We start from the raw sequence: 27,516 nt of genomic DNA, 5'->3' as shown, positions 1-27,516 counted from the left end.
AATGTTGATAGAACTTAGTTCCCCACTTTAGAAGGTTCTGGACTTTGCTGGTGTGAAATTGCCCTGTTAGCTAACATGTAGCACAGGTTCGTTGGTATCTGGGTTTCCCGTCAAGGTTGACAGACAGGTCACAGAGCCATCTCCTTACCTTAACCTGATACAGTCACGTTTAGTTTGGAAGTTGTCTCATCAACATAACAGGGAGCAAAATGGAACAGCAGCAGCTAAGAGAGCCTGAGTCGGCATCTCTGAAAGCTGTGCACACGCTCTCAGTGCCCCAATCAACTTCACGTGAGAAGGAGAAATTCTTATGTGACCTACCGTGACTAATAAATCAGGGTGTGAGCAGGAGAGAGCACAGTAGAGAACTCTGCTGGCGGTGTGGAACTCCCCTGACCCCCACACCCCTGCAACTTCCACACTAAAAACACTGGTGATTAATTGGACATGATAACATGCTATCTGATGGGGAAGAACCAAATATCTGTTTGAGGTATTGAAAGAATGGAAGGGAGCAAACTGATCTCTTGGAATATGAAAGTCAAACGTGAACCCTGAGCCTTGCGTAAGGTTAGCCAGAGAAACCCCTGTGCTTGCCAGTGGAGTTCCAAACAGGGGCATAGACAGCTGCTTCTGAACTCAGCAGCTTCACAATTTGAAAATATTATTGGGTTGGAGAGGTGGCTCAGAGGTTAGGCGCCCTGGCTGCTCTTTCAGGAGTCCAAGGTTCAATTCCCAGCACCCAAATGGCAGTTCTCGGCCATCTCTAACTCTATTTGCAGGAGATCTGACGCCCTCTTCTGGCCTCGGCACATGGCTCATGGGCATCCGAACAGACAGAACACCCATACACACAAAAGAAAAATACAAGTTTAAACTAGAAATGTAACTAGAAACTAGAAATGTAATGTTGTGACATACGCACGGATAATAAAGTGGTCGCTTTTTGTCGCTAAAACACGTGGCATCCTTCTGAACGTGTGATGCCATCTCTGGCTGTGGAAACCATGCTGAGCTTTCTGCAGTGACTCTGCCAGCTCAAGCACAAGGAGGAGCATCCATTTGGATTCTCATCTTCCCTCTTCTACCCCAGCCACCCATAGGCACACCTCTGTATTGCTGGGTTTCTAACTCGGGCAGATGTCACTGAGCAGTGGGACCTTGCAAAAGAAATGACTTTAAAAATGAAAGCTCAAACCAGGCAGTGGAGGTGCACGCCTTTAATCCCAGCACTCGAGAGGCAGAGACAGGCGGATATCTGTGAGTTCGAGGCCAGCCTGGTCTACAAGAACGAGTTCCAGGCCAGGCTCCAAAGCTTCAGAGAAATCCTGTCTTGAAAAACCAAAAAAAAAAAGAAAAAAAGAAAAAGAAAAAGAATGAAAGCTCACCACCACACAAAACACAGAAGCAAATGATGCTATGAAGCTTTTATTTTTCGAAATCCTACCCACACACGAACTGTCTGCCCCCTTCCAGTCCTCTCATGCATTCCCAGTAGGTGACACAGAGCCCCTCATTATCGTTTAGTAGATTCAGCTGAGAGAACGGGTGGTGGCGTGGACCTGGACAGTCTGGGTTGTTGGATCCAGGATGATCGCTTTTGCATGTTGCTGTGGCTTTGTATTCTGAACACTTCCCTGGCTTCGCCCTGTTCAGGTTGCTGTCACACTGCAGTGAGCGCCTTCATTTGTTTGCTTTATATCTTCTCTTTTGCTTGGCTTAGCTTAAATTTTCAGGAAAGAATTACCAGATCGATAGGAATGTGCACTGTAATGACTTTGGATTATAAAGCTAAATTGCTTTCCCAAATAATTTTATTAATCTATAATGGTACCAGTGGCGTCATGGTGAACAGTTCCATCCCAGCCTAAATTAGAATTAGTGAGAATCATAAAAAATGAAAAGCAAATAGAAAATTAATCGGGAATTGCTTGCTCCTCTCATTGGGCTTATTTTACTGCATTGTCTATTTCAACATATCTTTTTGTGATTGTGTTTATGGCGCTCTGCACGGAATGATCTTGAACGGTCTTTAGTGCCTTGTTTTAAGGCATAGATAATGGCATTTTCCTCCCCTCCCCCAGTGTTTAATAAGCTAATTACTTTCTTCTATAAGTTAAGATTTAGCAAGGAAGCAGAAGTTGTATAAGGGGACAGGGAAAGGAGGGGAGGGGAGGGAAAAGGAGGGAAGAGGAGAGGAGAGGAAAAGAGAGGAGAGGAAAGGAGGGGAGGAAGGGCAGGAGGATGACCATCACAACGACCAACAGGAACTCTTCTTTTCCAAGAAAACATTTATTACTAAGGAAACCTTATTTCTGTAAGCCTCCTTTATAGAAAAGGCAACTTATCCATAAAATATAAATGTTTATAAGTAAAAACAAAGTTTTCTTTTTAGGTAGATAAAAATTAAACAAAAGCAGAACACATGACAAAGATGCAGCAGTTATGTTAGAGTATTCCAGTCAGTTTCACCAGAACACACAGTGACGTCAACAGGTATTGGTCCTATTGCCATGATCACCAGTGCTGTGAGAGCTGCAAAAGCCAGTGACCACGTGACTTTAGCAGGAAGACCATGACAGGACTCACACTAGTGTCGGGAATGTATACAAACTATAAACGGAATATAGCAAAATCCTTTCTCAACCTGGTTATTAGATTTTTGGAAAACTCCAATGCACTTAATACTTACATGTTTATGTACAGACAGGAATAATAAGGCAAGATACATTCACATCTGTGATGGCTTTGAAGTCATTGAATGTACAGAGGACGCATGAATGGCTAGATGCAGATATCATGGTTGGTAGCATGAGGAGCAGCGTTGGACTAAACATTTGTGCAGACCTCAATATGACAGCCCAATTCCTGAAATAGTTAAACACATTTCCCAGATCCCTCAGGAATGACCCTTCCTGTCCTGAGCCACTGAGAGGAGAAGTTGTGGCTAGACTGTGGGGAGAATCAAAGAGTCAAGTAAAGAGTGTCAGGTAGTAGGTGCTGGGAAGAAGAGGAAACTTGGAGGTATGGGTTTCAATCATTCCTTCCCAGAAAAGAAAGTGTTGTGCAAGGATAAAGGGAAGTCAAGAATGAAGATGGGCACAGTCCCTCGACCATCCATGACAGCCCCACGTGTAAAATGGTCATAACAGAGCTCACCAGGCCGCAACTGGTCCTGTGCAATCAGAGTTTGGCTATGGCTTTCCCAGCCACCCATGGGTCCTCTACAACCTGGCAGGACACCTGTGACCCCTCCTGCACTGAGCTGAGCACAGAAACCAGCTGAGATTCTGGATAGCATGTGGTACAATAGGGGGCAGGGGCAGAACAGAAGGCCCTGCGCAGAGAGCTACCGAGAGACCTATGACATCAGTGTCGCAGCCAGAGACCAGGGAAGTCTTGTAAATTCAGGGAAATCATCGGTCTGGCTCTCAGCCAGAAGGGTAGCCGGAGCCTTGAGAAGCAGAGTGTGAGCTCAGCCACAAGTTCCAGAGGTGCCCCTGGCTATACACTGTAAGTCATGCAGAGGTGAGGTAGGAAGAGATCACGCCACCACACACAGGCTGATTAGGACACCAAGTAGCACAGGTGCTGGGGGAAGATTAGGATACCCTGTTCCATTCGCCCTGCCCCACTGTGGTCAGCTCAGAACAGCCACTATTCCCTCAGACTCTCAGGCATCATCTAGGAGAACAAACCACATGCGACTGTCAAATCTGAGCATCCCGTCCCCCACATGAGAAGCTGTTCAAATTACTGCGCTGCAGAAAGACAGAACTGCTGATAGAAGTGACCACAGAATTTCAGTCATTCCTCATCATGGAGGACAGGGGAGCATTCAGAGCAAAGTATGGAGAAATGAAATACACTCACTGTCGTTGGATTTCACCATGTAGGCTGAGCGAATGGGGTCTTAGTTAATCATTCCATTGAATGTAGTCACAGTTAACTGGAATTTAAGCTCCAGACTGGATGCAGGGATGAGACTTAGTTTTGTCTCTCAGTCACCTAGAATATTAGAAGAGGGGCAGGTGTGTATATGGCATATACTTTCTTGAGTAAATATATCCTATTGTTTTTAGGAATAATGATACTAATGATTACAGGAGCAATGATTGGTTATTGAGCAAGTAAGTCTCTGGCAAGGGGACTATTAACTCAGCCTGCAAGCCAATACTTTAGTAGTTCAGTCTGTCCTCATTCTAATATCTACTCCCTCTACAAGTCAATATAAACAGGGCTTCAATTCATTTTAGGAATCCATCCCAACTCAATTAATTAAAATGGAGTGGCATTGGGAAGCCACTCTCCTAGTCACTGGCCACATTTACAGTGGACATTCAATAGCCCTATATAATTGTGGTCACCATATTGACTGGGCAGCCTGACTCTAGAAATTAAACATGCTTAGATGGATATTTCTGTCACTGCTAAACCTCTACTGTGTAGTGGCCTAGAGCAGGAACAAAGCTGCCAGCCATTTCTGAAGACCCTCCAAGACCCTAAAAAGGTGAGAGACTGTATCGCTGGGAGCTGCATCCTTCATCAATGCATTCTTACAGGGCAGAGTGCTACCAATGTGAGTAGGACAGCCTACTAAAACATCACACCCAAATTATAAATTTGGGACTTAAAAGGAAAGCTGGAATTATCTAGCAACAACACTCATAAAGAATATTTGGCAACAGTCAATGCATAAAAAATGTCACAAGTAAACATATATGCTTCTTGGTAGTCACATTATTTTTCAGATAGGCTTTGTTTGCTGGCAGTGAGCAGAGGTGTGGCTCCTCTAAGAGAAGGCTTCCTGAGTCAGCAGTAGCAGCAAAAACTGCACAGTTCCCTGAAAAAGGCTTCCTGGTTCATGCTAGTTGCACAGACAGCTCTGGTTCTTTCAGGAGACAGAACATTTGAAGGGGGTTTGTGAGCAGAGTGTGACAACTTGCTTACTGGCAACATAGACCCACTGTGTACCTAAAAATGGGGCTGAGAGTATGACTCGCAGAGCTGGTGCTGAACAAACCTCCACCATGTTGGACTGGGCAGAGCTAAAGGGCAAAGCAACCTTAGTCCTAGCCATGTTGCTCGTGGTCAGAAAATGATTACAGATATGCAATAAAGACAAATTTAGATGGCAAAGATCTCTAAATGGGTCACATTGTTGGATAAACGTATGTTGGCTTGGGAGAAAGAAGAAATAGTTATAAAATGAAATAAATGGTTTAAAAAAATAAAACAAAGTCTTTAAAGAGACAGAATAGAGACAGTCTTAGATTAAAGGAGTACAGAAAAATAAGCTACATAAAGATAGAATATACGTAGAGAGTCTGGATTATGTATATTATTGTGTTTTCTTTGAGTATTTTGACTACAGAGAAGTATTTGATTCTGGGTGCTGCTAAGCTAAATAAACATATTTACTTTAAAGGTATCTTGACTTCAAAATTTGGGTCTAAGAATTTGTTGCTTTGGAAAAGAGGTTCTGCTTTTGTTTCCACAGAAGATAAGAACCTGTGAATTCCTACTAGGATAATATGGTTAGATGGAACAAGAAAGTTCTCTGTAAACCCCTAAAATTACTTTGACCAACAACAAGCAGGAAGCAGTTTAGAGAGAACTATGCCCAAATTCCCTAAATGATTGTTTATAAATTTTTGTTCACATGTAAAGGGGGATATGATATAAAGATGAATACTTTGATTTGACATGGATCTTGGTTTATTGATACAAATTTAAGGTCAATTTTATTATATGTGTATTTCTGCTCTTGATTAAGGTATTATTTGTGCAACTCATTTAAAAAATGCAATGTATAATTTTAAAATATAGGTTAATAGATAATTATCTATAATAGTCGAGCTTGTAGTCAGTTAGGTTTTATAGATGTACAGAGATACACTTCAGATGAATAGGTAGGCTTCAAACCTTTCAAAGACTAACAGAATATGGCATTAAAATGTTTTAAGAACTTAGGACTTTACGTGACAATGAGACTCATCTGCTCCTGGCAGCACCAATCTACTTCAAGAGGACGATGGGCATCAAAGAGGCTCCTTATGGAGTTTGTCAGCCATTTGAGCAAGAAACTGTTCTTGCCTGAACTGCTTGATGATGGAATGCTATATAAACTGGACATGCAGGACCCACAGAAAAATGACTGCTGAAGTTGCCTAAAGAAGGTGAGTCAGTCCTTCAGGGTTCCTGCTTCATGAAAGAGACTGCCAGACACTTTGCAGGACACAGAAGAAAGCAACCGATGAACTTTGTTAGTACAAAGAATCAGAGATCGTCAAATTTCTTCCTTCATGGAAAAGTCTGCCAGAAACTCTGGGCCAGTAGGCTGAAGAGGGATCCTGTAACGTTACAGAAGAACTTTGGGTGACTAGCCAGGTGGCAAGATGTCTCTTTCAATTCCAGAATTTTGGAAGTTGATTACAATGCACTTCCTGTTTACTTAGGTAATATTATATCCTTCTGGAGTCTTTGATGGAGTTGAAGTTTATAATTATATAGGTATAATTATAAAAGATAGATTAGATATAAAACTTTAGACTCACAAAGATAGGAAAGATGATAGAGTATTTGCCAAAGGTAAATGGACTAAATATTGTAACTATAATTCCTGCTTGATAACTGTTTTGTTATATGTAATTCTATTATGTTAAAGTTAAAACCTTCCTTTTTATTTAGACAGAAAAGGAAAGGTGATGTGGACTCCCCTCTGTATACTGTGAATATGTTTTATTGCCATTGGTTAATAAAGAAGCTCTTTTCAGCCAATGACTTAACAGAGTAAAGCCAGGTGGAAAATCTAAACAAAGATATATAGAGAGAGTAGGCAGAGTCAAAGAGATGCCATGTAGCTGCCAAAGAAGACAGACCCCAGAACTTTACCAGTAAACTATGAGCCTCATGGTAAAATACAAAATAATAGAAATGTGTTAATTTAATACATAAGAGTTAGTTAATAAGGAGTATAAGCTATTGGCCAAGCAGTATTGTAATTAATATAGTTTCTGTGTGATTATTTTGGGTCTGAGCAGCAGAAAATGAACAAGCAGCCTCTGCCTACACCTATACATAACTCCATTCATTCCATTGTCCCATTGTCTGTACCACCAAGGTCTACACAAACTGATATGAGTGGTTGCAACAGACACTTTGTGTCCTAAAATGTTAGTCACCTATTCCTTCACAGCAAACTGCTAACTCTGGTTATGTGACAACCAACACCAACTTTAAAATTACTTTATAGTTTATAGTGTCTTCTCCAATATAAACTTATAAATAAGACAACCTTGAAGTTGGGAGATATCTCAGTGGGAGATAAGAACACTTGTTGCATAATCATGAGGACCTGAGTTTGAACCCCTAACACCCACATAAACAGTTGAGCATGGTCAAGCATACTCCCCCGGATACCGTGCCAGATTCAGTGAGAAACCCTGTCTCAAGACAATAAGGGAGGAGACAACAAGAAAGGATGCCCAAAGTGTTTCTCTGGTCTCTGCACACAAACATGGATGCTCACATCTTTGCTCCAGCCTCCATATGTGCATATGCCACACAGGTGCGTGCACACAGGCACACCACAGAAAAACACAGATGGTCTTGACCACTATGTAGTAGACAGAGCTCCTTAGGTATGTGTAAAATTAGGTTGGGAAAGAAATGCAGAGAATCAAAACTATGTTTAATGATCAAACACAAAAATCCAAACAAACACACTCTCAGTAAAATCACCACTTTCCCATTATCCAAAGCTCTGAAGCAGAAATTGCCCCATCTTAGCCATCTGGAATTACAGAGGAGCCACCATGAGGAAATGGACACTGAAATTCAACCCGTTTTTCTGTCTCTCTTGTTTTTCTCAGGACAAAATTAGCTGGGATTTTGATGTGTGGAGAAAGGCGTTTTAAGTATCTAAGCTCTCTCTGGCTCACTGACACTAAGTGGCATAAAACCAGAAGAGAAATGGAGAAGCTTCATGAAGAATGGCCTAGGGCCTGAGACTTGCACCTGAAAGGGGGAGAGGGCTACTGCATCACATGGCCAAAATGTCACTTTTCAGGAAGGCTGCTGGTGATATCTTTATTAATATATAGCAATGGCAGCAACAGCAGTGTGACAGCAGGGGCTGTGCCACACTGCCCCAACAGGACACATTTACACACTGTTCCCTACATGCTGGGCACTACATGAAACATCCAGTTAGCTTTAACAATTATTAGGGTAAAGGACTTTTGCCATATTCATTTAAAATATTTTTTCAGGTGAGAGGGGTTCATGTGTGTGTGCATGTGCGCATGTTATGCATGTCAGAAGCATATGGAGGTCCTAAGACAACTTGTGGAGGGATGAACTCAGGTTGTCCGGCTTGGCAGCAGGTTCCTTTATCTTCTAAGCCCTTTGCTGTATTCTGCTTGAAGAGCAGACAACTGATAGCAAGGAGGAAACAAGCACACACAATAGCTGACAAATACAAACTCAGCTGACTTCATGTCAGTTGGGTTTTTGCTATATGTTTTGCCTATCAGCAAAATCATGAACAGTGGGTGGATCGTAGGGTAGTAACCTCCTATTGATTCCTGTTTCCTTGTCTCCATGGGTTCTGTACTTCCAAGCTGACTAGTTCTAGAATAATCACAAGACAGTCTTAAAAGATGCTTGTGGATTGGGCTTGACTTTCTTATTGCTCTTAGAATCTCAAAAGGCTCATGTAAATGAGCCCAGGTTAGCCTACATGAGAAGAAAATACAGAATTCATTTATTAGTGATGCCCAGCCAACCACAAGCCTGAGAGTCAGGGTACCAGGGTCTACAGAAGCAGGACAGGGCCCAACTAAAGCTGGTCTCACTCCACCCAGACCAGACTTCCCCAGAAGAAACCACAGATAAGAAAAAGCTTGTTATTTTTAAAACATGAAGTTTGGAGGTAGTTTGTATGTGACAAAGTTAACTGATCCTCTGCACCCAGAAGAAAACTGTGTCATCTTCGTTGCATGAAACAAGACAATTGTTGTCGTCTCCGAAGAATGAAGATCTTTGCCAGTCATTACAGTTGCTTTGGGAAGCCTTTAAAACTGATTTATGTGGGAGGCCTGCAAAGACACCAGTCAACTCTGACAGCATGGCAGATGGTTTTAGATTTATGCATATTTATGGAGCTCGTGTTTAATGGTCTACTGTACTGTCCATATTCTGCCCCTTGAATCGGGGGTTATGTATGATAATCGCGATACTTTCACTGGCTGACACTTCCAAAACTGTTCATTCCCCTTGATTCACTAGGAGGAAACCAATTCAAACAAAAAAAGGCACCAAAGCTCCGAGGCACTATTCTAATTGCTTTACAGTTTCATTAGAGAACATCCTGTCTGTTAAGCACGCTTCCGGAACTCTAATGATGATAGTGTTTGTTGCTACTGCTTAATTCCCCCTCAGGGTGTCTGCCTTTTACAGTTACAACTGCAATTGGAAAGTCGCTCATCCACATGTTCACACCAATTTATCCATTAATTTATTTGACCTGTTAATCCATTAGTTACTTGTCCAATAATCCATTAAACTGCTTAAAATAATATTTTGCTGTCTCTAGTGTGGGATGCCTTTGGGTCAAAGACGACGAATCCAAATTATTAATGATGAAGCTATTTTATTCATTTTGGGGACTTTGAGAGTGCCATAAAGCAAGCTGTGAATGCCTCCTTAATTACATGACTGCAGAGGAGCTCATAAAGGCCAGTGATGGGGTAATAACTCATTCCTGGGCTTCACTATTATTCAACCACTTCTTTCTCCATCCTGGCAAATATGCAGGAAGGCACACGGAAGTGGAAACCAGGTCCTACATAGTAACTCCCTGGGAAAGTGGGAACGGACAACTGTACCCTTCAGAGCGGGTCATTTGGTTTAGGGATACAAGTTTTCAAAGCAAACGTTTGTAATTAGTAAGGGGAAGATAAAATCCTCCAGCAAGTGAGTTTTAAAAGGGAGAGGATTGAGGGGACATGAGGATCATGATGGCTGGTGTGGCTTCTTTGTAAGGACACACACCTCATGACACAGAGACACTCTCAAGAGAGAGCCTTGGGGAGGAAAGAAAAGCCAATGAAAACTATGCTGAAAGTAGCTAACTAGAAAGCTATGCCCAGACCAACATGGCCACCACCAAGAAAGTTTGCCTTGCTATGACCATTTAACGGTCTGTAGTCACAAGTTCTTCTAATTTTATAATTGGTTTAAGTATAAATTCCTACTTCAATCAATAGATGTTTTAAACATCTATTCAGAATTAGTCAATACATATCAAAACCTATGATCTTGAACATGATCATCTAGTAACTTCCATGAAAGGGAACCGTGTAGGATGAGGAGTGTGGAGAAAGAAATACTCATGATGAGTCTGGGGCATGGCAGTTTGATTGGTCAAAATTAACAAGATGGATAAGTTAATATATCTAATATTCAACTGATCAATATGATGCGAACATAGTACAATTATCCACAGGCTATTTTGGGAATTTATACTGATCATCGGGGTGGATTTCCTGGTTCTTTTAAGTATGTTAGCCACAACTACAGACACCACTGGTCTGTTCAACATCTGTCCAATATCTCCGTGGTTCTGCTTCTTGTTAGGGACTTCAGAGAGAGCGGACTATAAACCAAGGTCAGTCACCGACGATGGGAGAAGTGACCCCTGACTTTCTTGTATTTAATCAAACCAAGGAGTGTGCTAGCAAACACACACACACACATACTGAGGTGTGGAAATCATAAAATATCACTAGAGAAATGAGAAAGGTTGGTTGGCAATGCAAGCCACCTGCTGATAATGCACAGGCGATTGTAAGAGACAAATCAAGACACAAATCCTCCAGGGTTAAAGCAACTCCCCCGTCGTCTGCCACATTTGAACATCATTTCTCTTAAGTAATTAGTTGGTCTCTCCCTTGACTCCCACTGAAGGCCTCTTCAATCTTCCTGCTGACTGAACTAACACGGTCTCTCCCTCTCTGACTTCTCTGAGTTCCAATAATAGATGCGTGTCCACTTGGCTTTGGAATGTCGGGACAATTAAGAACTAAGTGGCCAAAGGTCAGTGCGAAAGAAGAATAATGTGACAGCAACCTAAGATAATAAAGGAAGGACTCAAAGAAACAGGGCCCACTGTGCGGTGTGTGCAAACTTTCCCAATAAACTTCCCAACTTGTATGATCTGCGGGGCTAACCAGGCAGATGTGCCCTTCCCTGTTAAGCTGTTTTATCTAATAAGAAGCTAAGACTTGTACACAGAATGCAGAATTACAATACAGCTCTTCTCCCACACTTTCAGTGACAAATTCCTTCACAGTTTATAATGTCATATTGTTATTTTCTGGAGAATTGTTATGGAGGGGGCTGAGATCCAGCTTAAAGAGACAAATTTAATCCTAGTAACAGGGCAAGATATTTGCCACAGGGACAACAGGGTTATGAGGTGATTTTCTGCATACACACATGTTGCATGCCCTATTTCAATGAATCCTTACAACAATGTGAGACAGGTACCAAACTCTTCTCATGTGACAACTGACACTGAGAGGAACTAACCTTGAAGAAGGTAACTGAGTGACCTTAGAGTTGTGCTGAACCTGAGAAGCCCAGTCTGGCCCAGAATCTATGATCCTCACAGTCATGAAAGATCGACTTCTGGTTTCTGGGTTTCATAATTTACTTTCTTTCCTCAGTTCCCCTAGAGTACAAGATAAAACCTCTCCAATTATCTTGTGGATCGAGGCAGAGTAAGTCACTACATTTTCTCAAAATACTGAGAATACTGTCCATATCTGCACTTTGACAGCCACTAGCTTTGTGGCTTTGAAAGAGCTCAGTCTGGGCGTAGCTATTCTACTCCAGTGTGTGAGTACTCAGTATATTTTTAGATCCCCATGATTACCCAAAAGAACACAAAATGCCTGGCAAAAATACATTCAGTATAAAAAGAAGCATGGTCCAAATAAGCACACGTCTGGCCATGAGATCCTGTGTCCCTTCTTGGAGGCAGGTCTGGTAAGCATTCCCTCCACACTTCATTAGCCACATGGAATGGAAGCTCCACTGAGATCGAGAACCATCTCCAGTCCTGCCTCTGCAACCCAGCTGTCTCTCCTCGCGGCATCATTTCACCGGCATTGCCAGCCTGCCTCACCCACACGTGACATCAGTTTAAGTCATGCGAGAACCACCTACATTGTATGAACTAAGGAGAAGACTTAGAATGTATCTTCCACGCCAGCAGGGGACCTAGGCAACGTGGCGTCAGTCCACTTCATGAAGGGCAATCTGGAAGGGATAACCAAAACTTTGGAGCACTTCAGGGAAGGAACCTATGGGAGAAGATGCTGGAACACCTCCCCACCAAATTCCAAATTCCACCTACACCAAAGAAGCCATCAAGTGGTCATCACCAGTTTATAGGCTAGAGAGCACATAGGAAGGGTAGGCCTGAACAACAGCCTACCTGATGGCCCTCTCATGTCCTGTCTCTGTCACACGGCCACAGTAAGCAACTCCTAGCCCCTACCCACTTCAAGCCTCCTGAAAGCTAAAAATGGTTAAAATATAAAACAGAGAGTTCATGATTAACAAAAGTTGGGCTCTTTGAAAATTCAGTGCTGAGAAGAAGGTTCGGGATTAGTTCCTAGAGGCTAACTCTAACAGCATTGTGGAGCAAATGTTTCCTAGTGCATGCACAGAAAACAGTGGATATTTTTTCATGAGGGTTAGCAAGGTACAGATTCCTATGAAGCCATGTGATTTGTAAATTTCTGCAAAATATCAATTACCCTAAGCATAGCCTTTATCCAACCCAGTAAGCATATATCATGCTCACAAGTCTTTCCATGGCTGTCTACAAATAAAAGAGGAATTCTCGCTTACAGAACACAATGCAGGAGAATACAAGGCTTTCTGTAGCCCAATAAAAACTCAGCTTGAGGGCACTGTAATGATGCAGACAGAAGGGAAAACCCTCACACTATGAGGGGTGAGAAATCTCCCTCTCCCCTTTTGTTCTGCTCAGTCTGCATTTGTCAGAGATGGAAGCCCTCTGCTGGTCAGCCTGCGCCTGAGCACCGTGGTTCCCACACAGCTTCCTGCAAGGGAAGGGGAAGATAGTCACCCCAAGATTTCAACGGTGCTTGCCTTTGAAGTTTCCTTGAAGCATTAAATATTGACCGAAGCAACTGAGTTGATTCCTGAAGACACAGAGGTGTGCTTGCTTCTGTTCTTAGGTGTGTTACACATTTTTCTTATTTCTGAGATCAGAAAGACCTACAGTACTCCAGCTGAGACCCTCAGCCCACTCCACACTACATTTAGGAGATGGTTCCGTCCCCATGATTGGTTACTTCCCACCAGGTTTCCAGAATTCTTCATAGCTACAATGTTTTTCAGGATTTAGAGGGTTTGGTCCTAAAAGTTATTCTGCTTCCTCAATTTGGTTCATTAAGCAAATAATAGTCATAATGTAATGGGAAGATAATGTCATTCTCAGGGGAGGCTAAAGTAAGACCAAGCAAGCATGAGAAGGCAAACTAGATCAAGAAGCCTTGAGCGTGACAACCGGGAGGGAAGCCATTAAGCCCTAATGCTTTGGATATAGACAGCTGACCCCGAACAAAAATAGATGCCTTCCCTCAACGTTGCCTGTGTAAAAGTCTTTTGAATGAATTCATTGCATGTGTATTAGTCCTCTTGTCTGCTTTGTGTCGCACTGCAGAAGTTTTCCAAAGCTTAAACAACATGAACGGCCACTGAGTCCAAGAGAGACCAGATCTTACTCAACACAAACAGCCACAGGGCCGAGAAGATCCACTCCACACCACCCTGCTCTATGGAAACAGACAGCGTGGCTTTAAAAATAAGAATATCAAAAGTAAATGTTTTTTAAACGTAGGAACAACAGCAAAAGCAAATTCCCAGGCCTCTAGAAAAGAAACCTGCAAGGAAGGTTCTAAAATGCATGCTTCAGTAGCAGACATGGAGCATTTATAGGGAACAAAAGGAGTTCGGAGGGCAAGAGAGTTCGACCCTGGAGAAAGGCTGGAAGGATTTGTTAGTAGCGCCAAACACGCTCTCCCTAGTCAGCCGACCTCTCTTTGGGGTACAGGAAGTTTGCCTTCTCTATGAGGCTGATGAGAGAGCTTGTTACATAACCAGCACTATAAGAATTCCTTCCCTGGGACCTAATGTCTGCATCATCCTTACAAGGTCCCTCAACAAGACACACATGTTCCCAATGAAGTTCAACCTGGGGAACCAATGAGTCTCTTGGGCTTATTTACAGAGCAGAGAGGAGGGGTTACATGAGTGGCCCCAAAGAGCCCCACTGTAATAGCTTCACTCACCATGGATGGTGGTTTCCCTAAAGCTGCTTAGATAGACTTCCCCCTCCTTCGGGTAACTTTTCTAAGCACAAACTTGAGCACTTCCCAAGATTCCGAGGCAACTGGGGCATATTCTACACAAATGATTGGAGTCTTAGGTAAAGAACTGATGACCCTTCCACACACCCCTTTTCTGTGAAGTGAAGCCTACAGTCAATAAGCCATCGGAACTAATTGGAATGGACTCCTATAAGTTGGAAGAGCTGGTCTGACTTAAAAAAAAAAAGACTGGTGGAGTTAGTGAGACTCTGATGGGGCTGAAGGATTTTGATAGTAGCTGGAAGACTCTCAGAGAGCCAATCTCTCTCGGTACAGTACGTTCGCTTGCCTTAACATGAGGATGTCGAGAGAACTCGTTACATAAAATGGTGTACTTACAACTGACCTGATGAAGATGGTTGATCATGGCTATTTCCTTAGAGAAACACATTCTAAAAGGCCTTGGAGAGAGCAAGGATTCAAGGAACATACCTGAACATAATAAAAGCAATATCCAGCAAACTAAATGGAGAGAAACTCACAGTGATCCCCCCACTGAAATCAGGAATGAGACAAGGTTGTCCCATCTCTCCATATCTATTCAATATAATACTTGAGGTTCTAGCTAAAGCAATAGCACAACAAAAGAAGATTAAGGGGATGCAAATTGGAAAATAAGAAGCCAAACTCACACTGTTTGCAGATGATATGATAGTGTACATAAGTGACCCAAAAAATTCTACCGGGGAAGTTCTACAACTCATAAATACCTTCAGAAATGTAGCAGGATACAAGATTAACTCTTGTAAAGAAATCAGCAGCCCTCCTTTACACAGATGATAAATGGGCTGAGGAAGAAATCAGAGAAACATCACCTTTCTTAATAGCTACAAATAATATAAAACATCTCGGAGTGACTCTAACCAAACAAGTGGAAGACTTGTATGACAAGAACTTTAAATCTTTGAAGAAAAGAATTAAAGAAGACACCAGAAAACGGAAAGATCTCCCATGTTCTTGGATAGGTAGAATTAACATAGTAAAAATAGCAATCTTACCAAAAGCAACCTACAGATTCAATACAATACCCATTAAAATCCCAGAAAAATTCTTCACAGACCTTGAAAGAATAATACTCAACTTCATATGAAAAAGCAAGAATCCCACCCCCCAAAGAAAATCCAGAATAACCAAAACAGTCCTGTAAAATAAAAGAATGTCTGGAAGCATCACCATCCCTGGCTTCAAATTCTACCACAGAGCTACAATACTGAAAACAGCCTGGTATTGGCATAGAGAAACAGACAGGAGGACCAATGGAACCGAACTGAAGACCCGGATATCAATCCACACACATACAAACACCTGATTTTTGACAAAAAAGCAAAACATATGAAATGGAAAAAGAAGGCATATTTAACAAATGGTCCTGGCATAACTGGATATGTATAAGAATGAAAATAGACCCATATCTATCACTATGCACAAAACTCAAGTCCAAATGGATCAAAGACCTCAACATAAAACCAACCACACTCAACCTCATAGAAGAGAAAGTGGGAAGTACCCTTGAACACATTGACACAGGAGATCACTTCCTAAATATAACCCCAGCAGCACAGACACTGAGAGAAACAATTAATAAATGGGAACTCCTAAAAGTGAGAAACTTCTGTAAAGCGAAGGACAAGGTCAACAAGACAAAACAACAGCCTAAAGAATGGAAAAAGATCTTCACCAACCCCACATCAGACAGAGGATTGATCTCCAAAATATACAAAGAACTCAAGAAATTGGTTATCAAAGAACAAATAATCCAATAAATAATGGGGTACAGATCTAAATAGAGAACTCTCAACAGAGGAATCTAAAATGGCTGGAAGATACTTAAGGAAATGCTCAACATCCTTAGCCATCAGAGAAATGCAAATCGAAACAACTCTGAGATTCTATCTTACACTTGTAAGAATGGCCAAAATCAAAAACACTGATGACAACTTATGCTAGAGAGGATGTGGGGTAAAGGGAACACTCCTCCATTGCTGGTGGGAGTGCAAACTGGTACAGCCACTTTGAAAATCAATATGGCGGTTTCTCCGAAAACTAGGAAACAACCTACCTCAAGACCCAGCAATACCACTTTTGGGCATATACCCAAAGGACATGAGTTCAACTATGTTCATAGAAGCATCATTTGTCATAGGCAGAACCTGAAAACAGCCTAAATACCCTTCGACCAAAGAATGGATAAAGAAAATGTGGTACATTTATGCAGTGGAATACTACACAGTGGAAAAAATAACAACTTCTTTAAATTTGCAGGCAAATGGATGGATCTAACAAGCATCATATAGAGTGAAGTAACCCAGACCCAGGAAGACAAATGTAATATGTACTCACTCATAAGTGGCTTTTAGACATAAAGCAAAGAAAAACTAGTTTACAATTCAAAATTTCAAAGAACCTAGACAGCAAAGAGTATCCTAAAAGAGACATACATTGATACATTGATCTAACCTACATGGGAAGTAGAAAAAGATACAATCTCCTGAGTAAATTGGGAGTGAGGGAATCATGGGAGAGGGCAGAAGTAGAAGAGGAGCAAGGGAGTGGATCAGAGAAAAATATATAGCTCAATAAAATGAATTTAAAAGAACAGCTGCGAAGTTGAAATGCCCCTCCACACACAAAGCAATCCATAGCAGAGACTGGCCTGACAGTATTCATGGAAGTACTTAGTGCATTGCTGTTTGAGGTAGATTCAGCTCTGGTGGCCCACTACTCCTGACCTGAAGCAATGCCTAGAGGCATTTCTGCCTGCCAAAACAGAAGGCTGAAATGGGAATTGATCAAGTAGAAGCCAGAAATGCTGTCTAGTATCTTTTACCTCTACCAACCGGATCATCCCTTAATAAGAAGTCAATGCTACCAAGAAATCTACTCTAAAAATATACTTTGGAAGACACCCTGAAGGAGACACAAACCCATAGCTATTTCCATCATGCGTTAGAAAACCAGACTGTTTTCCTTGTAGCCCATGGCAAATGAACAAAACGAGGTTAAAAGAAGATAGTCTCCCTACATCCAGTTTGGGCAGTTGTTTTGCTGGTGGTCGTTCAACTTGCTGAAGTCCCTCACTGACCAGCCTATTTGTTCCCTGTCCTTCAGCCACAGTTCGTTCCTTTTAGTATTTGGAGATTGTTTGATCATCTTCAGAAGTCCAAAGCTCACTCCCACTTCAGGGGGTAGCTCCGCAGAATGTGTCTCTCTGGGTGACCTGGAAAAATCCCAGGTGGTCCATATTCAGTAATCGAGAGTTAGTGACACCGTAAGCAGAGGACTGCCTTATCTAAAGGGATAACTTCACCTTATGGTTGTGTTGCTTGGTGTTCCTGTGGGGCTCCCAGCGATGGGAGTGGGTGCTATCTCTAACTCCTTTGCCTGCTCTTGAGTTACTTTTCCTCTTGTTGGGTTGCCACATCCAGCCATGAAATGAGGATTTGCACCTAGTCTTATTTATTGTATCTTGTTAGGCCATGTTTGTTGGATATTCCAGGCAAGCCAGCTCTTTGTGCTTGTTTGTTTTTTTTTTTTTTTTAAGAGAAACAGGAAAAGTTGATCTCAAGGAGAGGGGAGGTGGGGGCAAAGACTGGGAGGAGTCGGAGGAGGGGAAACTGTGGTTCAGATGTAATGTATTAGAAAAGAATGAAAGTTAAAAAAAAAGGAAGAAAGAATTTTGCTTTTCCAAATTCTTTCAGATATACAGAAAGGAAATTGTGTGATGTTTCAGTTTCAGCATTAGCTAGTCCCCAGGGAGCCGGCAGTCTGCGAGAAGACACTATTATCCAGAAGCAAGCCTATCGAGCAAGAAGGCAAGGCAGAAGACTCATCATGATTCTAAGGGCTGTCCAGGCAGCAAGACCTTGTCTCAAAAGAGGTGGGGTAGCTTGCAATGAGAACATGAATCTGTTATTCCCTTCATTTACTGCCCAATATTTACACAATGTTTGCTATTGGTCTGGGAAGGGAAAGAACTAGACCAACTCTGTGATTCTCCCAGCAACGTCAGCCAGGTCCAAAAGATGCTTAATCAATATTTACTGATTGAATCAGACAATGCAAACTTCTTAATAGTGACCAAAAGTTACAATCAAACTTAAGGCTCATATCATTGCAGCAGCAAATAGCTCACAGTGGCAGAACAGTGTAATGAGGTTTTCAAATATGCTTTCCCAAGCCTCACTTAGTAGCCAGAAGTTACTTTAGCTGTGATATGGAGATCTACGAGTGAAATTCTATCCCTTTCCTGCCCACTCCCAGCCTCACCACCAGCTCCTACGTCATTTCTTCCTTCATCTTTGCTAGTCCTTGTTCCCATTCTGATCCCACCAGCCCCATCTGTTTCTGCCAAGATACCCGAACAACATCAAAAGGACTTTACCACAAGTCTCATCTTTAGAAGAGAAAATAGTTCAACTGATAGGAATTTTGCGCTAGCATTGCCTCAGTTTGTAGAAGTAAAAATGCATCATTTGACCTATGGAACAGATTTGTAAAGCACAAGAGTCAGGGCTCAAGAGACTGCTCAGCAGTTAAGGCGAGCTGCTGCTACTCCAGAGGACGTGGGCTCAGTCTCAGCATCCACACTGTAACCCCCAGCACTCTAACTGCAGCTCCAAGAAATCCAGCGCTGCCCTCTTGCCTCGGGGAGCAAGAGGCACATACATGGTGTGCAGGCAGGCAGGCAGGCAGGCAGGCAGGCAGGCAGGCAGGCAGGACGAAACAGCAACAAAAACTCTACTCATACCAAAAGTTCTTTTTCTTTTATTAAAGACTCAGGAGTGACTAGTTTTCCTCTGGAAGTCGCAGCTCTCTGTTGTTTTACGGAATCAGTGGCTGTGGCTACACAATCAGTCATTAAACTGTTTTATCAACAGCACCCAATTTCGGTTTTGTTTGAATCAGATGCAATGGTTGCATATTTCCACAAAGCACAAACAGTGTCGCTTGGTTTTCAATCTTCCACACTGCTTCTGATTAGATTTCTCTGTCTGCCCCTTCCTCCTGCCCGGCTCTATGCTGGAGCCCAGAGGGACCATGCAGGTGTCACCCGGACGCACAGGTGTTCAGCAAAGACAGAGGCTTCTCATGGACTGGGTAGAGACCTTCCCGGAGGGCCTGTTCTTTCCTAGTAAAGCATTTCACCGCTGCCGGAAGTCAGTGAGCTGCAGCATTTACCCTAACAGACAGACCACATCAATAAAGTCCTAGGATATACTGGGTCAAGATGCATCTAAGTAACACTGAAGGAAAACTCTTCAAACTCAAAGATAAAGATCTAAAACCTCCACTTGAAAAAAGGACAGAGGAATTCCTCAAAATGGGAAGCCGCAGTCCTAAGATCCCAGAGTGTTTTAGGACAGATCGCGAGATGGAGAGGACAGTGTCCTACAGATGAAGACGGTAGGACATCCTCCCAAACTCCCATTCTCTGGCTGTGGCTAATGTCAGGGCTGTGGGTGATGCTTGCAGTGTGCTCTGAGGATTAACCGCTGTTGGAGAGGAGGCCAAATCTAAATCTCAAATCCAATTATCAACCATCAGATCGCCTCAGAGTCTCCACGCTTGGCTGAACATCTTTTCAAATATTAAAATAAGGACAATAATGCCAACTTTACACAGCTCTTGAAGAGATCAAGGGGAGCAGAACTAAAGAGCTTGGAGCACAGGTCCGTTTCCTCGCTGCTTAGTGCACATGTTCTTGTTTTTTTTTTTTTAGATCCGTTTTCTTGATGAATCTCACACTCTTGTTATCCAGTTCCTTCCCAGGTTTCTTCTTCTTGCTTTTACTATATATTATTAACTTAAAATATCCCTGGGAAAGACAAAACAGAACCAACCCCTCAAATACAAATCCCACTATAGGAACACTCAGTAGCTGGGATGCTCAAGGCGACGGACCTCTTTTCAGCTATTGTGGGAAAAACACCTGGATAGAAAATATCCAGCTGCAAGAACCTGAGGGGTCCTTGAGCATTGTTCAGTTGGGACACGCCCTCAGGATCCTCATGCTACCCAGTCAGACACTTCTGCTAGGTCCTCCTCACTGCGTAATGCAAGCTGGAACTGCCTCGGGTCAGCGCGATAGCCGCTCCAGGAAAGCTTACCAATCACCGGAAAGAAAAAAAGTAAACCCGAAGAGCTCACCACACAGGCCTAAAACTCAGGATGGGGGAATTTTAAAGTCGGGTTTTGTTGTTTTATTTAACTGCCCTCATGCTTGTTTTGACAGATGTCTGGAAACCACATGACTAACTATAGACAGAAGATGCAGTTCTCTGGTTGCCTTTATAAGATGGCATATCAGGAGTTCCTAGCGCACCATTCAATCTGACATTCACCTTATTGCAACTGTTGAGACAGTTCAAGAATGGGGAAGGTTCAGGTCTCATCCCAATGATGCTTTGCAAGACTTCCTGACATTTCAGTGGGAAAGAGTTCAACCACCCCGACACAGCAGAAACGATGGGGTAAGGATGTTCTCGGCCCCACAACCTATGCTGAATCTGTCCTGTGCTGGATGTAAGAGGTAGTGGTCAAGGTCTCTAGGATTCAGGATTGCAGTGCTCATAAGGTATTCATTCTAAACTTACAATCCTGTAAGTTTGAAATGACAATAGATTTGGAAATTCATTATTTTGTAATTATTTGTTTCTTTTGTATATTATCTTGGATTGTTTATATCTATGGTGTTTGCATAGCATAAAAACTTAGTGTGAGGAATAAGGTTACTGTGATTGGAGACATGGATTAAATTTGTCCCATCTACCAACTTTTCCTTAAGTAGCACGTCTCTGTCCACGTCATAGGCTGCCACTCTTTGCTCTCTATAATTAGATGCCCCCATAGAGACATCACTGGAACTCAGGTAGTATACAACTAATGACAGCCGGTTGACCAACCGCTGCTACGGAATAGCACATAGCAAGACCAGCGCTACCCAGGGCCTAGAACTCACGTCTGCTTCCTATAGTTCAAGCCTGTAGGCAAGGCAGCACCAATTCTGGAAGCCCTCACACATACTCATAGATAAACACTCTTACTGAGACTCTATGGCTATGTCTCCCTATGTGCTTCCAGACACAAATCGAAGCTATGACTGCAAAGCTGTGTGAAGAAAAAAAAAACAAACTGAAATAATTTGGTCTGCAAATGTGTATATTATTTTTCGGCAGAGCTTTTAGGGAACATAACTTGTGCCCATGGGTAGAAAAACCTCAAGCATTTGTCAATTAACCTGACCAGGAAATGCTTTTCAAGTTTGCTTTGATGTTGCATTTGATGAAGGAATAAATACTATCATTTAATTAAGTCAAATTTGACTGTTTAAGAAGCTAAAACCATCGTATATAATATCTTCACTGGCCAAAATGATGAATCAATAAATGTTTCTAGATCCATATTAAAAGTCTGCATCCTCCTGAAGAGTGTAAAAGCATCACACGTGGTCTCTGCATTTCAGGTCTTCTCCTAACTAGGGATACAGACAGACATGTAGATCTTTATACATATTTGCAACCTGAATGTGTTGACAGATGCATAGAAATAGAGAAGACCAACAACCTGGCAGAGATGCAGCATGTCCATTGACACTGAGTCATTTCAGGAAGAGGTGACGCTCAAGTTGAGGTTGCTGATGGCATTTCAGCTTAGGTTTGAAGGGCATATCTAGCTGTGGGAAGATCATGGATTATTGTGAGGGTTAATTTTTAACCATCAATTTGACACATCCTAGACACCGGGAGAAGACACCTAAATGAAGACTTGTCTAGATTGGGTTGGCTGGTAGTCATGTCTATATGGGGTCCTAGATCAGGTTGGCTGGCAGACATGTCTATGTGGGATCCTAGATTGGGTTGGCTGGTAGACATGTGCATGTGGGTTGGTCTTGATCACAATTGGTGCAGGAATATTTGACCCACTGTGCATAGTGTCATTGCCTAGTTACAAGGCCCAGAGCAGTATTAGAGAGAAGAAAGCAAACAAGCATGAAGGCCCTGTATCAACTTGCTTATTTTTCTCGGTTCTTGACTGCACATATGACTGGATGCTTCTGTCTTCTGGCACCGTGACTTCTCTGCTCTGCTACTCTGAATTCAGGAATAAGAAACCAAATAAGCCCCTTTTTGTTGTTTTCTTTCAAGATATTTTACCAGAGTAACAGATGATAAACTAGAATAATTACAGAGGGAATAGCTTGAGTCAAAGGTACAGACATCTAGGAAGTGGAAAAATTGATTACCAAAGCAAGGAAGTTAAGTTTACCCAACTCAACTCCTTGGTACCTAACTTCTACCTTCGTATCTGGTATAGCGGTGGACGAATTATTCAAGCCAGTCTGACAATGCTGGCAGTGTGAACAGAAAGCACTACCAGAGCTTCCTACTTTGGGATATTTGTAACTTGAAACTGTTCTCCTGCAGAGATGTCTCACAGAGACTAGTTAGTCTCTCCTACTGACCAGCTAGCCCCTCCCCTTGGTATTGTACACCCTAGAAGCTCATGGTTTACAGATTACATCATCTGTGTTCTCCATTTGAGTAAGTAGAACTCATGTGGACCCAGCTCCTAGGCATGTGCATCTGCCTTCAATGTCTATCATTTCTTTCTCTTTTTTGTTTTGTTTGTTTGTTTTTTGAGACGGGGTTTCTTTGTGTAGCTTTGCCTATCCTGGAACTAGTTCTGAAGACCAGGCTGGGCATGAACTCACAGAGATTCCCCTGCTTCTGTCTCTCCTGTGATTTAAGGTGGATGCCACCACCACCCAGCATCTATCACTCCTTGATTTCTCAGTTGCTCCAGTAACGTTTCCAGAAACAACCCATGCAGGACACAACATTAAATAAAGTCAAATAGTATAAAAGTCTAACATTTTATCAACAACTGTGTTTGGGACCACCAAATAATCAAGAAGACAGATTTTTTTTCAGGCTCAGAGACTCTGGACAACTATTTTGTTCTTTGTTTTTTTCTAGTTCTGCAATCAGTCACAGCTCTCCTGAGAACCACACCTTTCCTTTTCTCTCTCCTTCTTCTTTAAAATTCTGGTTGTATAGACTGCATGATTTTCTTCTCTGTTTCCTCACTTTCCTCATGACACTGAAGCAAATGGAGGAACAATTTTTTTTTTCTGTCCACTCCACAAACTGACACCACTGTTGGGCTCATTGTTAGCCAAAGTTTCCCGCTAGTGCTCTCAAGAAAATGATAAAGTAATGATTTGCTAAAACTTAAAATATGATTTCAAATTTGAGGGATAAACGACAAATGCTAATTTTCTTTGGATTCTAAGATTCTCTTGCTTTCTCCTAAAACTACGACCTTCTAAAAACAGCAAGTAGCCACTCAATAAGCTGCTCTCGTAGGTTCAGAGAAAGCAGGGCATCTTTGGCGGGTTCCCTCTCCATCCATCACCATCAATATTTCCTGTTGCCTGGAAAGCTGGCTACTATTGTAACTGGGCCAAGGAAGGCTCTCTTTGGCATTTTCAATAGACAAATACTGCTACTATTCTTTAGGGAGAGCCAGCCCCCAGGAACTTGTTATTATGGAGTAGAGATCTATGTCACTGCCTCACTTTTTGGTCATTCAAATAAAGCAGTCCCGGGGACTGAGGATGTACCGCACTTGAGAGGGCACTTGTCTGGCCGGAACAAGACCCTGGTGTTCTGTCTCCATATTTGCCAGTATGGATATGGCAGTGTCTTTGGGCAAAGACAAGCAAGGGTAAGAAAGAAAAGAGGGGAAAAGGGAATAGAGAGAAAGAAAAGTAAGATGAAAAATATCTGGGGTGCAACAAAAGAAAATAAGAATGAATAAATTATCTATTAATGTAAAGAGACTCAGTGGCCATTGCTAAATGCTGGCTTCCCACAGTAGTATTACATCCTTTGTAAAGTCTGGAAAGAGCTGGAAGCGTGGAACACATCATAACTGTGATGAGACGTCTTTGGAAAAGCACGGGAACGCACACAGGGTGGGAGGAAAGCAGAGAGATCTATTTTTGGTTTTGACAGTAGAATTGTTTTTGAAAAAAAAAATTCTGTAATTTTCTAGGCACAAAGGCCTTTTCTGACATATGTGATCATTTATCTCCTATCTATTCAGCACCTATCTATCATCTAGCTAGCTATCACCCTGCCATTGCTATGGCAACGACCACCACTGCAGGTAGGTGTTTTGACATGCAGAACCAAGTTTCAAGTTCATGGGATCTGTCACCTGAGGTGAGCACAATGCAAGGAGCGTGCATGCTCTTGGGCTCTTTCTTAAAGGCACCCAGTTTCAGGCTGGCCTTTCAGGAAGACTTGCCCTGCTGATGCTTCAAAGCCGGGCCCTTAAAGCAATGCCAGCCAAGGTGTTTCAATGCAGTCCAGAGATCAACACAGGTGTAGACTGCTTTCTTTCTGGGTCTTTGCCTCTTGATTTTCTTTTCTTTTCTCCCCTTCATCCTCCTTTTAATATGCATCTCTTCCTCCCACGGGGCCTGCTGGCAAACTTCCAAGATTTTTTTTTATCAAATCTTCTAAGGAGTGAATTACTCATTTTAGGTTATTAAAATGAAAGAGACGCATAATACCGCTTCAAATTTAAACCTCATGAAACTCCAGCTCATAAACGGTTCTCTGCACAGGCATCTGCAGGCCCCAAACCCAGTTCAGGCTTTCTACCTGTGTGAGCTGCAAGGTGCAGCATCCAGACAGAGCCTCCTTGATTCTCAGTAATTAAATAGATCTTTAACGTTGCTACCACACAGAGTTTGATGCCATATTTGTAATTTTCTTCAAAATTGAAACTTATTATGAGCTATGCTTTTTCTCTAAACAGCTTTCAAGGCAAAATAAATATGTTTATGGTGTAACTGTGTTACCTTTAACACAGGCCAATAAGCTGCATATGAAATTTAGAGAAATGTAGGGTTGCTTGACGCTGTCATGATGTGTACCCCTGGGAAGAGGGACAATGGGCAAGAGAATGGCATTAAGACCAAGCACACTGAGATGCTGTGGGAAACGGTGCTTTCCAGGCATGCTTCTGAGTGTGCCAGGAACAAGCCTCGAGGGAAAAGTCCAAACCTGAAACAGAAGCTTGCACAATCTCTCCAGGACTGAAAAGGTACAAAGGTCTACGTGGTTGTCGCTGGGTGGCAGCAAGATGTCTATGAGCTTTAGGAAAGGAGAACTTTGAAAAGAATCCTTTGAAGGTCAAAGCCCTGCTGAAAATTTTGGGGACCGATATTTGAGTTCGTCAAGGTGGGGGGATCTACTTGGTCAATGGGAAGTGGCACTATGTGTGAGGATGTATCCCTAGTTCTTGTTTAGACCCCTGAAGGAGCAAGCGCTGCTATCAGATCCCAGCACTGTGGATGTGGCTGGGTCAGTTGTTCACCTAGCTAAATGGGAGATAGCTTTGTGGGAAATTCCCCCCTAACTGCAATGCCTTGCATCTGGGAAGAGTGAACTACTGTGTCTCTTGCAGTGCAGATTCCAGAAGCTATTAGCAGAGAAGCAAAGGGGAGTGGAAATCCTTTTTGCATCATCCTTGTAAGGCTGACAGATGAACTGTTTGCCTGAGCATGCTGGACTTGCAAGCCAAGGAGAAGCGACGCCCATGCATCTTCCATTCTTTTGGGGTAGAGTTGGCACTATCTTCCTGTTCAACAAACCTGTTCTTTCTTTGGTATTACCGAGAATCCCCTTGGGACCAGAGCAAGGCTGGGTATTCTATAAAAGTGTATGAGAGAGAGAGAGAGAGAGAGAGAGAGAGAGAGAGAGAGAGAGCAAGCGCGAGGGCGGGGGCAGGACCATGTGCCTAGACCAGGACTGTGAGATGACTAATCTCATCAATTTTGGACAATTTACTATGTCGAAAATTGATTTCATGATACCTTGAAAGCATTTTATAACACTCATTTAATTCACACAGATTCGTCTGTGTTGACTTCAATATTAAAATACTTCCTTGGGTACCTTGCGTCCCAGGACACAACCTGGTGTTAGTAGTGTACCCTTGGAGCACTAGCCCTCCAGCCATGGTTGCTTGCCCTCCTCTTCTCTAGCTATAGGCTCAATGCCCAGAGTTTGAAGTCTTTTCTCTCCAAGGTTGTAGCTGCTTGGAGCCTCCACTCAGTTCAGCCTCCTAGAAGTCTAGCCACACAGTTATTATCAGCCTGTCCTCGAGACTGGCCAGCTGTAGCAGAGTGAGACACTCCACTGGGAGTGCCGAGAGCGGGCACACCCAGACACTGCGATGACGCTGCTCTCTGGACTTTCCACAGAGTCCTTTCCTTCTGATTATAATAACTGTGGTGCCACCCGATCTTAAGGTCTCTGGAAAGGAAAACTCAGGGCACTGTCTTCCGAGGGAAGCTCCTGCCATGTACCCCCTGATAAGTCCTGCCCCTTGCTCCTTCTTTCTTCCAGTCCCCAGCTCTCCCCCTCCACACCTGGGCATGGGGTCCAGAGTATCCTATCTCCTCAGCGTGGAAATAAGCTCTGGAACCCTCCAGGAACTGCAGTCTGTAGACTAGTGTGCAGTGCTCTGGCGAGGTCAGATCGTTAAGCCAGATTCTGGACTTTGCCACCGGTTTCCAGTTCTAGGCAGGGACCTGTGTTTCCACAAAGGTTTGAGTTGCTACTGACGGAGCAGGGGAGCAGGGGCCACATCTTGCAAAGCCCTCTCTATGTACTGGCGACCCATCCCATGGTGCTTTCATTCACAGACTGTTTCTATACTGATGTTCCTTCTCTGCCCTCTGGCTAAGAACCCGGTTTTCCTTCTGCCTCCTCTCTGCTTCCTATGTTCCACTCACTTTGCTGATCTTCATTTGCTCTGCGCACAGCAAACAGGGCAATGATTTCCATGTTCGTTTTGTTATGTTAGCCTCTAAAATATCAGACAGAGCTGTACATCCCACTAGGCGAACTCATCTGTGATAGTTCAGATACATCCTGTGGACCAAAATAAACTAGTGTATTTGAGCACAGCCATATTCTGAATATATTAAAATGTGAAAAACAAACAAACAAACAAACAAACCTGTTCT

The sequence above is a fragment of the Myodes glareolus genome, chromosome 5 (genome assembly GCF_982192425.1).
Source record: "Myodes glareolus chromosome 5, mMyoGla1.1, whole genome shotgun sequence".
Taxonomy (NCBI): domain Eukaryota; kingdom Metazoa; phylum Chordata; class Mammalia; order Rodentia; family Cricetidae; genus Myodes; species Myodes glareolus.
Note: the sequence above shows the minus strand (reverse complement) of the source record.